At 41.6% G+C, this 12013-nt stretch overlaps 1 protein-coding gene across 9 annotated transcripts in view; it reads right to left on the bottom strand.

Annotated features, from left to right (window-relative positions):
• LOC146665148 (neuronal cell adhesion molecule-like) overlaps positions 1–12013 on the bottom strand; it is a 79384-nt gene that overhangs the window by 47692 nt on the left and 19679 nt on the right. For 4 of the 9 annotated variants that reach the window (XM_085412645.1, XM_085412651.1, XM_085412652.1 and 1 more), the window contains exons 1-2: positions 5688–5809; positions 1245–1312 (exon numbers count right to left, since the gene is read on the bottom strand). The exons of 2 other annotated variants lie outside the window; for them this stretch is intronic. The gene's annotated coding sequence lies outside the window, so the exon portion shown is untranslated. Of the gene's footprint in view, positions 1–1244; positions 1313–5687; positions 5810–12013 lie in introns of those variants that run through there. 3 more of the 9 variants (XM_085412646.1, XM_085412647.1, XM_085412648.1) reach the window with 2 other exon arrangements.

Below are 12013 nucleotides of genomic sequence, written 5' to 3'. Positions count from 1 at the left end.
CTCGGTGTTGCCCTCTATGACGCGGCCATTGAAAAGTGTACACTCATCCTCTCTGGCTTGCAGCACACATTCACAACACAATAACTGATTGCTGAGCATGAAGCAGAAAGAATTACAAATTCAGACACAGACAGAGAGAAAAGTCGAGGCAAAGAGAGAGATTCAAACAGGAACATAAATGGATAAACTGGAAGAGAGGGGGAGCCCCCTCGCCCCCCAATGGCAAAAGTAAAAGAACCATAGCACCAACAGCTGAGGCAGATGAGCTCCAAGCTGTCAGAGTCCCTTAACTCCCAGCCTCCCCGCTTGGCACGGCGTGCTGCAAGGGCGAGGTGGGATCCTTCCTTCACACTCCACTGGGCGGTGGACACACATCACACCGTGTCACCTCAGCTCACAGTGCATTAGATCAACTCCCTGCTGAATCACAGGCACACTTTCAGCAGGGCAGAATGAGGGGATGAGCCAAAGGTTACGGAGGGTCACTTAAAAACCACTGTGCTAGCGGAGAGCCAATTCTCTGGACTCTAATGCATCCAGAGACCTCACACTCAAGAGAGCTACTTTACTGCTGCCATTAGGGAACTTTTCTACCTCTGCAATTTCCATTATAACACATTATGTGTCAATAAGGCAGCAGGCGCAATTTAGGCACTGAGTGCTATTTTGTGATTTTTAAGTATTGACGCCCACTTTCACAGCAGTGGGCGAGGATGAGAGGGTGTGCTACCGTGACAACCATAGGCATAAAGCAGACAACAGTGTTTTGTTTTTATTGGCTGCCCAACCTCACTGCCAAAATGATTGTGGGCACACACACACACACACACACACACACACACACACACACACACACACACACACACACACACACACACACACACACACACTTTGCCACTAGAGAATTGGAAATCAAACAAGTGCTGACCTTCTACCTTTCAGCTAGAACAAAAGAGTAGGCACCGCTACAAAGAGTGAAAGAGAAAGACGTGTAGCTGTGGAAAGATTGGGGAGTTGGTTAGGGAGTGTTAATGTTAATAAATTCACATTCTGGCAGCATCATAGACGAAGATATTTAGACTGGGGACATTTGCCAGGAAAGGCAACAGACTGACATCTGTGTGTGTTCACATCCAGTGGGAGGGGAAATGGCTCTGAGAAGAACGAGAACGTTTGATTGCGAAAAGGCCGGAAGTTCACACTGTTTTGGAAAAGTTTTGATATCCGTGGAGTTTCTGACTTACCAGAGAAGCCCAAATCCCCTCTCTCCTCCTCCCTGGCCTGCTTCGCCCGCTGTCTGGCTGAATTCAGTCTGGTTAAAAAGGGACAGCAGGGAATAACAAATTTAGCGCACACCATGTAGACTTCTCTCTGAAACAACCAGCATTTTAAACCAGCTTGAAAGGAACATCTAGTCTTTCCTAAACGGCTTTTCCCAACATCTGTTTGATTTCAGAATGGCTTCACTAATCTGTGCTTTGTTTTTTATACTCTGCTAAAAACACTTCTTTTTCGTAGTGCATGTCTAATGCTCCGTCACAGTCACAGCACAGATTAGACCAGGATATTTAGATAGAGAGAGATAATTCTCTCTTTCAGATCAATCTCTTATGAAAAAAGACCACTTCTCTTTTTAAATATATGTAATCATGCATGGGTGTGTCGACTGGCTGGAAATGCACTTAAAACGCTTCCAACTGTGAAGTTTTGGAGGTAAAAAGCACCTAAACAGTCAAGCTGTGTAAACCAGAGACTTTGAGAGGCAACAGTGTGCAATCCAAGCTGAGGCCCGTGGCTAAGAGCTGGAGGAGAGACATCTCCTCCCTTCATCTCTCGTCTTGTCTTGTTTCATCTCCTTCAGCTCCTCTTCTCTTATCCCATCTTAACTCTGTGTGTATTCTCTATACTTGCTCTTCCTCTTCTTCTACGCCTGTCGTCCTCACCTATCTTCTGCTCGTGCCCTCTTTCCTCTGACCTCATCTCCTTTTTGGTTATATCACCTTTTCCTCACACAGCCTCCACTTTCAGCCTTCCTGTCTTATTATCTCACACTTGATAAAAAATAGAAATGTTTGCCTTAACGCACACTTAACTATATTTTTAAAAATCAATAAGAAAAGAAAAAGGTTTCACATGACAGCTTGGGGAATTTGTGGGACAACAAATCGAGTCAAATGTGATCATCATGCCTTCATCCTCCAACCATCCATTTTCCTAACTTTCCTATCTAAATTAGGGTCACGGCCTATCTCAGCTGTCATAGGATGTAAAGTAGGAAACACACTGGACTTATCACGTGGCCAAGAAGGCTCTCTCCATTCATCTTCTTCCTCCTATCATGACCTAAACTAAAGATCCCGCACATGGACCTGGGAGATAATATACAGATGTGTCTTGACAGATTTGAAATTAAATAAATATATATTTTGACATAAATCTTCAAACCCAGTCAATGTTTCACACTGAATTACTTCTCTCATGACTCTCCTGCTATAAAAATATGAACTTTACATTGGGTCAGAGGCTGGAAAAGGCTTTGATTTTCTGTCCTAACCTATGCTGACCTTGTCATTTTTCTAATAACTTCTGTTCGGTTTATCCAGCTTCTGTTGCGATTGGTGCTGTAGCAAAATCTGTCTTCTCTTTTCCTTAAACTGTGTCACAGTCAACACGGACACACCTAACGGAATCGATTGCAGAATGATTGAAGAAGCAGATCCAATTTACTTCGAGCAAAGGCTTATCGACTTCAGTCTCCTGCTCTTCGTATGACTCGAAGTCCCACTGAGAGAAGCAGCCGTTTCCACTTGGCTAAATACGAACACTGCTTTTCACAACTGTCAACAGTTATTTGACATTAATTCTGCTTAACACAAATGGCATATGTTTTGTCTCAATATCGCTCTTTAACCCCACTAACCAAAATTTAAATGTGTGCACCCTGTGCTGCACGCTTGTTTACAATCATATGAATTGTTTTCTAGCCATGTTCCCCCAAAACCTGCATTATTTACCGCAACCTTCCGCACAGCTCGACGTTTCAAAAGCCTTACCAGCTCGCACAGTCACTTCATTACTTCTTACAGAATATTACAACAGAAAATCTGATCATCCAACAGCCCTGAATTTAAAGGTTTCTGACCCAGATTTTAAAAAACACTGACACGCATACTATTCTCTCACAGCATCACACTGTAATAATGCTGACACCTGAGCTGACTCTGTACCTGAGAGCAGCGCTACAGTTCAGCTGCTGCCTTCTTCACCTTTTGCTTTTGGTGAATGTGCAACCGATTTTACAGTTTTCTTCTTCTCTGTGGGTTTGCAGGATCAAACAGCTGATTACAGCTGCGACTTTTTAGAATAAAACAAAGCAACAAAGTGACCTTTCCACATCCTGTTTGAAAGGGCTGCCTTCTGATCCCATCAAAAGAAACCTCCCACTATGTAATCGAGTCAGCCGTCTCACCACCCCACCTCTGCCCTTAGACACTACAGAGTCGTGCAGCGCTCTCGTCCAGCTCAGCTGCCATGGTGATAAGAAAGAGGACCGAGGACCGAAACTGAAAATAGCTTGAGACGGGATGCTGAGTTTGGGCAGCGAGCAGGACTACAAAGCACCTCACAGCAAGAGACCAACAGTACCCTCAAAACCTTAGGGAGCACTCTCGTGCCATGAGACCTGCCAAACAAAGCAAACATCTGAATCTTCTAAAACTCACAATAACACTGATGCTTTGTGGAAAAAGACGGCCCAAAATAATAATGAACACATCGGTGCTCATTCTGCTTATTGTCTGGGTTATATCCTTTTGTTAACAGCGTACCAGCAAACTGCACACACCCTGCCAAATCAACAACCCACAAACAAAGTTTTAGGATAGCTGCTTAACACTGTGAAGCATTTAGCAGTTAGGAATAGATAGAGATATACTGATATTGTCATCAGGAGTCGGTGGAGACCAAACCAGAGCTACAAAGAGAGCAGATATCTGTGTGAAATAGAGTCATCAAGCAGATCAAAACCAAATATATCATGTTAATCCGTATTTGAACAATGTGCAAGAAATAACAGATTGCTAATAATTTCAGCTTTACACACTCATAATAAGCAAACAGTATGTATATCTTATGGCGCTTCAAAGAGGCCAAAAGTAAATTTATTAAAATGCATCAAAAATAAGTAATCTTGAGATGGTGTTCACATCTTTTTTGAGCTATCTAAATGTGTAAGACTTTGTATTCTATAAACAGAACACGCTGACTAAACTCTGGTTGTTAATTAATGGACATTAATTGATGTCACAAAGCAAAGACGGCATTGTTAGTACACCGCTGAATACCTGCTTCTAAGGACATTGTTTTTCATTTGTCATCTCATGCAAAATAGAGCAGAGACGCATATACTGCATATTCGGCATGTCCGGTGAAATGTCAACAGGCGAAACAAGCATGGCTCACTGTAGAAATGCTAATTAGCACAGTGTCATTCTTCTAATGAGGGTCTGGTTGGCTTTCTCTTCCAGGCTGTGTTGTTCTTAGCTGTACGTTTGTGCGTGTGCTCCTGTGTCCATAAACAGGGGAAGGGGGCTCAGCGTTGGCACGGAAGCCTGTTGGTTTAATTTTAGACTATCGCCTAATGAGAGGCAGTGTGGCTATAGATGATACCGTTCTCCCGATGAAGTGTCATTACTGCCAAAGAGGGAAGAAATATTGAATTTAAATTAGAGGACATGGCTTGCAGATAGAAAGGTTCTGTTTTTTTTTTTTTTTTGTTTAAATTACATTTTAAAGCAAGCAGGCTCAACAAAATGAAGAGGATTTGTTGATTGTGCAAGCGCTGGAAAGGTGCAAAATCTCTATGAACGTGTTAATATCAAACCTGAGCTGCAAAACCAGTCTGTAGGTTTTACCACAAGGAAAACACCCACAGCTTCAAAGAGTGACAGGCTACAAGTACACGACGAAACCAAGTCTCAAAATGTTTTAGTGAACATTTTCAGACTCATGCAACTGATGACTACTTTCTGTATCAACTAGTTAGTTTATATTCATTTGGTAATGTGGTGAAGAAACTGACCGTCGTTCGTTTTGTCTAAATAATCTTCAGAAGCCTTTTGCTGCCCAGTCAAGTTAAAAACCCAAAGATATTCAATTTACTATCACAAAAACTTTAAAAGATAATATTTTGCTTAAAAAAAGGGTGAAAACACTGAACAATTCTGTCAATTTAATATGTGTTTGTAGTTCTAATTTTCAAAAATAATTGTCAATCAACACCAACATGTGATAATACAACCAGCATGAGCTCTAAAAAGCAAAAAGCAACACCATCAAATGTAATTTCTTGGCTGATTAATAGTTCAAACCCCCCAAATACTTAATTTTAAATCGTATAAAAGAGAGAAGACCAACACACAGTCATCACTGAGAAGTTTAAAGCAGCAATTATTTGATATTTGTCCTGATTAATAATTAATATTACCAACGAACTGAACCCAACAATAATAATAATGGTTCCTTTTTTAAAATCAAATAATTGCTGAAGCGGTTTAATCATCCAGGACATTTCATCAGTTCTCCCAAAAACATTCAAAACTTAAGAAGATGACTTATGCAGATCTTACAGAGCAAAACAGAGACACTGTGCCCCTAAATGCCATTTAACCACAAAGCTGATACATCACCTTTATCTCCGTGTGTGTCAGTGAGGATAAGTCGCCTCAGTTTGTGCATTCATTGCATGAAGCCAGTTCAACTGTCATAATCCCGGTGGTTGTTTACTTCTCGACGTGTCTGCTGTAACTGACTGACAGCAAAGAGAGAGGGGTTGGTTCCCTCGCACACCCAAAACCCCTCCTCCAAAAAACAAAAACCTCCCCTGACCCTCCCTCCCCTCTCACAGTGGGATTAAAACAACCTTTTGTGTCTCTACAATAGAGGTTAAACATTTCCTGGTATCACATGAACTGCTCGCAGAATCCACATAGTTACTGGGTGGCAATTTCTAGTATTTTATGCAAGAACATGAAATATTTTTAAAGTTATTTGTTTTTATAAGACGTAACAGTCTGCGAAATGAGGCAATGACAGAAGCGCAACATCCTGCTATATGAATCTGGCAGAGCATAAAAGCAACAGTGGCACTATAATTGCATGTTAAATCAAACTGCACCCAGTCTACAGTAAAATAATTGTCAGCTGCACTGATTGTGCTCGAATCAATGCGGCCTTCGAGGCGTTCAATAGAGGGTGGAGGCTGAACAGCAACGTAAGAAAAGAAAAAAAGAGTAAAAAGCCTCAAGGCACATCCGAAGGACTTCCTTTCCCATACAGTTAGACACCAGAGAAAGTACTCACCTACAGTCAACAGATGTCCCCATGCAATCTAATCTAGCTGACACAGTGAGAGGAAGCTTATTTATTGCCGACTCCTCGCCAGCATTATTGCAACCCATTTTAAGAGAATAGATGTGAAAAGTCTTTTGACGTCCGTTAGCTATGGTTGCAGAGGGTAACAATGGTTTGAAAGAGTCACTTTTCTCTGGGCCCAGCCTTAAATAACACCCCCTCGCTACAAAAGCACTGAAAATGTAACTTTATCTGCATCAAAGAGGATTCTCGCTCCGGCTGAACAAGGACCTCAACCCTGGTATTCAAAAAGCACACGTATTTACTCCAGAGTTTTTATGTCTTTATGCTTACATTTGCTCCACAGAGTAATTTTTAAAATTGTTTTTTTTTTTTGTTGCAAGTAACTATTCGAATTATGATTTTAAAAGTGCAAAACATTTACAAGAGATTAAACTAGCCGTTCACAGTTTTTGTTGATCTGTGACTTGTAATTGTCAGAAAACAGCATCACACATTAATTCCAAAAGGCACACTTCCATACATGCACACAGATGTATAATAGCTTAAAAATAGGCATACAGTAAGTGGACATGGTACAATGGAACATATCTCTCTAAAGACAGATATCAGGAAATTAATATGCAGAACTTGTAGGCAAAGGACATGAGTTTTGACACCATTGGCACAATGTTTATCACATTTTTGGTTTCCGTTCATAGCTTAAGGTCTATTGACCAATCACATTTGTTCAAAGAGGGATTGCACTTGCAGATATTTCATCTTTAAGCTATTATTAATTACTATACATTGTTAATAGTTCTTCTTCACTTTTACTGAAGTATTTTTTCATTGTTCAAATGCTTGCATAAAAAAAGAGAGGGTCTCCATTCACTGGTTGCGCTTTTGGGAATACCCACTTCATAATACTCCATGGCATATGACATCTGTCTGCTCCAGTGGGAAAAGCTGAATGGCTTCACAACATGGTCATTGTTGCAAATCGCTGTGAGTACATAACGTCCACCCACTCACAATGATGAAAACATCAGCCCACAGACCATCAGAGTGTCACTGGTGGTCGGGAGGCTCGAAACTTTTGCACTGCAATTCCAGCTTAATCTGCTAATGAACAGCTTCGGTCGTCCTTTTGTGTAAACATAACTCAGCGCGTTGAGCTTTCTCAGCATCTACCGTCTCTGCATGAGAAGCCATTAACTTAAACAAAAAAATGTATCATAAATAAAAGCATTCATTGTAGCGGACGTCTTTCAGGGAGATGATGGATAGCAGTGAGGTGTACGTATTGTGGTATGAAATGAGTGAAAGGGCCATATTTCACTGAGCGAGGGGCGTGATTGACCAAGTCTAATGGGCATTATTTCTGCACACTGACTCCGTAGTGCAGAGACACTGGGCGATCCCTGCCGGCCCATTTGCTCTTTCAGTCTCACACTGAGATAGGACCGGCGCCCTCCCCGGTCTTTGTCAAGACACCAATAGAAGAACGATATTTCAATGGCAACTGCATATTTCAATAGAAACTTTTAACAGAAAAATAAATAAATAAAAAAACTTTCATGTTGCCGTCTAGACCTGGCCCTCGTAACCGGAGCTGCGCACAGTGTGCATGTGACTGTTTGTGCACACTCATAAATTCATTTGTCTCTGGCGGGGACTCTTTTGAGCTTCCTATTCAGAAATGTGAATGGGAGTGAAATATGATTGGCCTGGAGAGAGAATAAGAGGCTGGGTTCACAAGGCTATCGAGGCTGGGCGGGCGGGCGGGGGACACTTGAAATACTTCATTGCCTGTCAGAAACAGAAAGAAAAGACAAGCATGGATGATTTAGCCTTCTAAAGTTTGCTCCTAATACATCATTCCCACACTTGTTTGCCCAAGTATATCGCACAGTAATGTTTTATGTCTTGTTTTCAGGTCAAATTTCAGTTATTAAACTGTTTAAATGTGCTTTGTATAAAGCAATAAAAGCATGAAAATGGTCTGACAGGACACTGCAGAACCGTCCTCGTCCATGCCTGCATCAAATTTAGTCTTGTTAACTCTGCCTGAACTCATTAGGACACAATAACACCGAGGAGATCAGGTGTCTGAGGTATCATGTACCAAGACTATCACGAGATAACGTGGGGTAACTGGTAAAGTATCAAAGGAGCTAAATGAAGGTGTAGGAATTTCACGGGGAAACAGAAAGCATTTCACAACAAGCCGCGCTGATGACAGAGGCATCGGATTCAGCTGCAACAATGAGGAAAACAAAGCTGCCGGCGTCTTAAGGGAATTTACATGAATTACAGAAAGACGGCCCTAGGGACGGCCGCGACCTCTCCTCAGCTTTTAAAAAAAAAAAAAAAAAAACCTAAACAAGACCCCGATCCCGCCTATCGGCGCACAAACACACACGGCCACGCACGCGCACAGGAACACACCAGCAGAGAATGGTGTGACTGGTTTCCATGGTGCCATGAGGCTCACTGACAGGGCTGGAGTGTTAACATGCTCAAAGACAACAGGGAGGATGATGGTGGGGAAAAGAAAAGGACGGAGGGAGAGAGAGGCAGAGAGAGCACAGTAAAAAACAATAAACAAAAAAAAACAAAGCGTGTGTAGAAAGGGAGAGATTTACCACACAGAGGCCATCCCTGAGGTTAAGGACCTGTAGTGCTCTGTATCGTATTTCTTTTTTTCTACTCAAAGACCCTGACACAATTCAAAATACACAATAGTTCAACTTAACAAAAGCCAGAGCAGCAGCGTCTCTTTATTTCCTTCGTGCTACTAACTGTTTATAACATCAGTTCAATTTATGTACTCTAAATCAGCGGTCCCCAACCTTTTTTGCGCCACGGACCGGTTTATGCCCGACAATATTTTCACGGACCGGCCTTTAAGGTGTCGCGGATAAATACAACAAAATAAAACTAGTACCGGTACCGAAAAAAAGAAGATTTACTCATAACACACGTGAAAAGACCCAGGAAAACCGAGTAAACGATAAAAACGATAACAAAATAACGCTGAAAACCGATAAAAATCCTGAAAAACATACATTTCACACCTGAGCCTCAACTGAGCCAGTACCAAACGACTCACGGACCGGTCCGAGGCCCGGGGGTTGGGGACCGCTGCTCTAAATTGTTCGGGGACAATTCTGTTTAATTTTACTTCAATATAGAGCACATATTGTAGTAGTTATAATAACACTGTACTAACAGTTTAAGATCAACGTTGTAAAAAGTCAGTCATAAAAAAGGGCAGAAAGGCCAATATTGCTATGGTCTAAGCTTTTGAAACAATTTCTAAATGAAGGCAAATAAATTACTTTAAAGATTAAAGATTTCTTTTCATATAAAGTGTGTGCTTACTTTTAATTTGGTTTCTGCAGTCCTTCTAATGGCCAGCAGGGGGAGACTGACAAAATAAGCAAAATTGTGTGTGTAAAAGGTTTGTTTCACTTCATTTGTGACTTGAGTATATTTTTTCTTGATGGCTTGATGCTGTGAAATGGTAATTTAACAGCTTATCAATGTGCTTATTATATAACTTACAGTGTCCACAAGAAGGATAAAGCAAGATAAGCTGTAGGATGGCCCTAACTTGCTACCTTTGCCCCACCTGGCCCATCAGGTGGGGCAAAACAAAAATTGTTGTTTCAAAACAAAGGCATGTTGCAGGATGTTCTCAAAGGTTTGTCTCAGAGTTTCACAACAGGACCTCACTAAACTGTGGCTGATGTGACAGTGGCTAACATCTTTGATATACAGTTTGTGATTTTACCAAAACTTTCTGTTTGCATGGAATCTGTTGTAGTGGGAAGAAATATGGAATGGTACCATCAATGATATGAATCATAGCAATCTACTGAGCAATAATATGGAGCAAAAGAAACAACAATAAGACAATCATACCAGTTTTAAACAGCTTAGATTAGAGGAGCTTACTAATTAGAACTTAAACCGTACAGTTAGTACATCTGTAAGGTCACTAAAGTTCCCTCATTACTCAGAACAGCTGTGAGTGAACACAACAACAACAAAGACTTTGTGGGTTTTATTGTCCACTTCTTTTCTCTCCCAAATAACAAGGCTAACATGGACTTGTACAACCTGTCTGATGGTCTTATTGTTCATATACAAAGGCATTTGATTCTAGCTCTTTGGGGATTCCCGTGTTATAATAACAGGCAGCACAAAAGGGTCAGAAAAACAAAACCTATGGTGTAATAAACCACAATTTTCCATTAGGACCCGGTAATCCCACACAATCAACATCACAGGCCTCAGAAGAAGTACAAACTTACAACTGTCAATACAAACAATGTACTTGCTGACTTACCTGTAATATTGTCAGAGGCATCTTTATGTTTGTTTGTACAGCCTTTCTACCTTCTTGTTTGTTAAGTTGCTCAACTTTCCTCTGCAATAAAGGATTATATGGATATTTCCGCAGTGCTTATTTTCAGTTTTAACCCTCTCGAGGCAGGCGTTGCCGATTTGCAACAGTTAAAAACTAACAACCTGATTACCCCACATACATATTTTATGAGGTTTTTTTACTCAGAAGTACCACTGCAGGACTTGGTTGTGCATAAGCAACAAAAAACTTAATTTGAGCCTGACAGGGTTAACTCTCAAGCAGTCCAGATAATATGGCCAAACTGTAATAGTCTGCAATCATTCTGATCATGTGAGCGTTTTTAAAGCGATGTTATTGTGTTTCCCGATTTCAACACTCGACTTGGTGAGTGCAATCGCATTAGAAATTAAATGAATAACAACTGACACTGCAATAATAATCCCAGCACTAAGATTTAGCTTTGAGGATGTGGAACACCTTAACTGCTTTTTCAGCCACTAAAACAGAAATTCCTGCTCCTGTGGCTATTGTTAGCTCACCATGTTCAAGCCAAAGACTTTGACTGACTTGCCAACCATAGCCATACAGTATATAGCAATATGGCAACCATCCATGTGATAATGAAGCAAGAGAGGAAGTGCTGCAGCCAGGTCTGATATGGTGTGTGCATGGGGCTTGTCTCCAACTGCAGAGAGCACCAGCTGAGGACATGAGGGGAGGTGGCAGACATCCAAGAGTTTTTCTGCACCAACACAGAAAAGCCCCCCAAGCAGATCTCCCCCTCTATATGCTCCATACTGTCACCCATAAGAAGATCATCTTCGGCCCAGTGAGCAGTAAGCATCCATAGATGTCAATACACCCACTCCCCAACACACACACACACTCACCCTCACTCTCTCTCTCAGTATGTGCATGTGCACTGATCCCCGCGTCCATATGTGTCCACAGAAGGCGCAGGCATGTGTGCACCTCCTTTGCTTCCCCACCAGGACCAATTTCCATCCACCGTCTGTGAGAGTGTGCGATCGATGCTGCACGGGGCGCGTCATCCCGGCTGTTCATTACCGTTGGCAACTCTGTGACCATAAGCACAAACAACCTGCCCCTCTGATGCATTGCACACCAGCTAGAGACGGATGAATGGACGGAAGTTTAATTTAAAGCTGTGCATTAAGCATTAACCTATTACTTTACGAGCAGCTAAAGGAATTTCACTTAACTTTGCTGCCTGAGTGTCTCCAGAAGGAATCTTTGAAGTGCATGTTTGTGGCAGCAGCAAGA

Source organism: Rhamphochromis longiceps, linkage group LG7 (genome assembly GCF_057381845.1).
Source record: "Rhamphochromis longiceps isolate RC_006_pf linkage group LG7, R_longiceps_female_GT1.1, whole genome shotgun sequence".
NCBI classification, from domain to species: domain Eukaryota; kingdom Metazoa; phylum Chordata; class Actinopteri; order Cichliformes; family Cichlidae; genus Rhamphochromis; species Rhamphochromis longiceps.
Note: the sequence above shows the minus strand (reverse complement) of the source record. Positions and strands in the feature narration are given on the sequence as shown.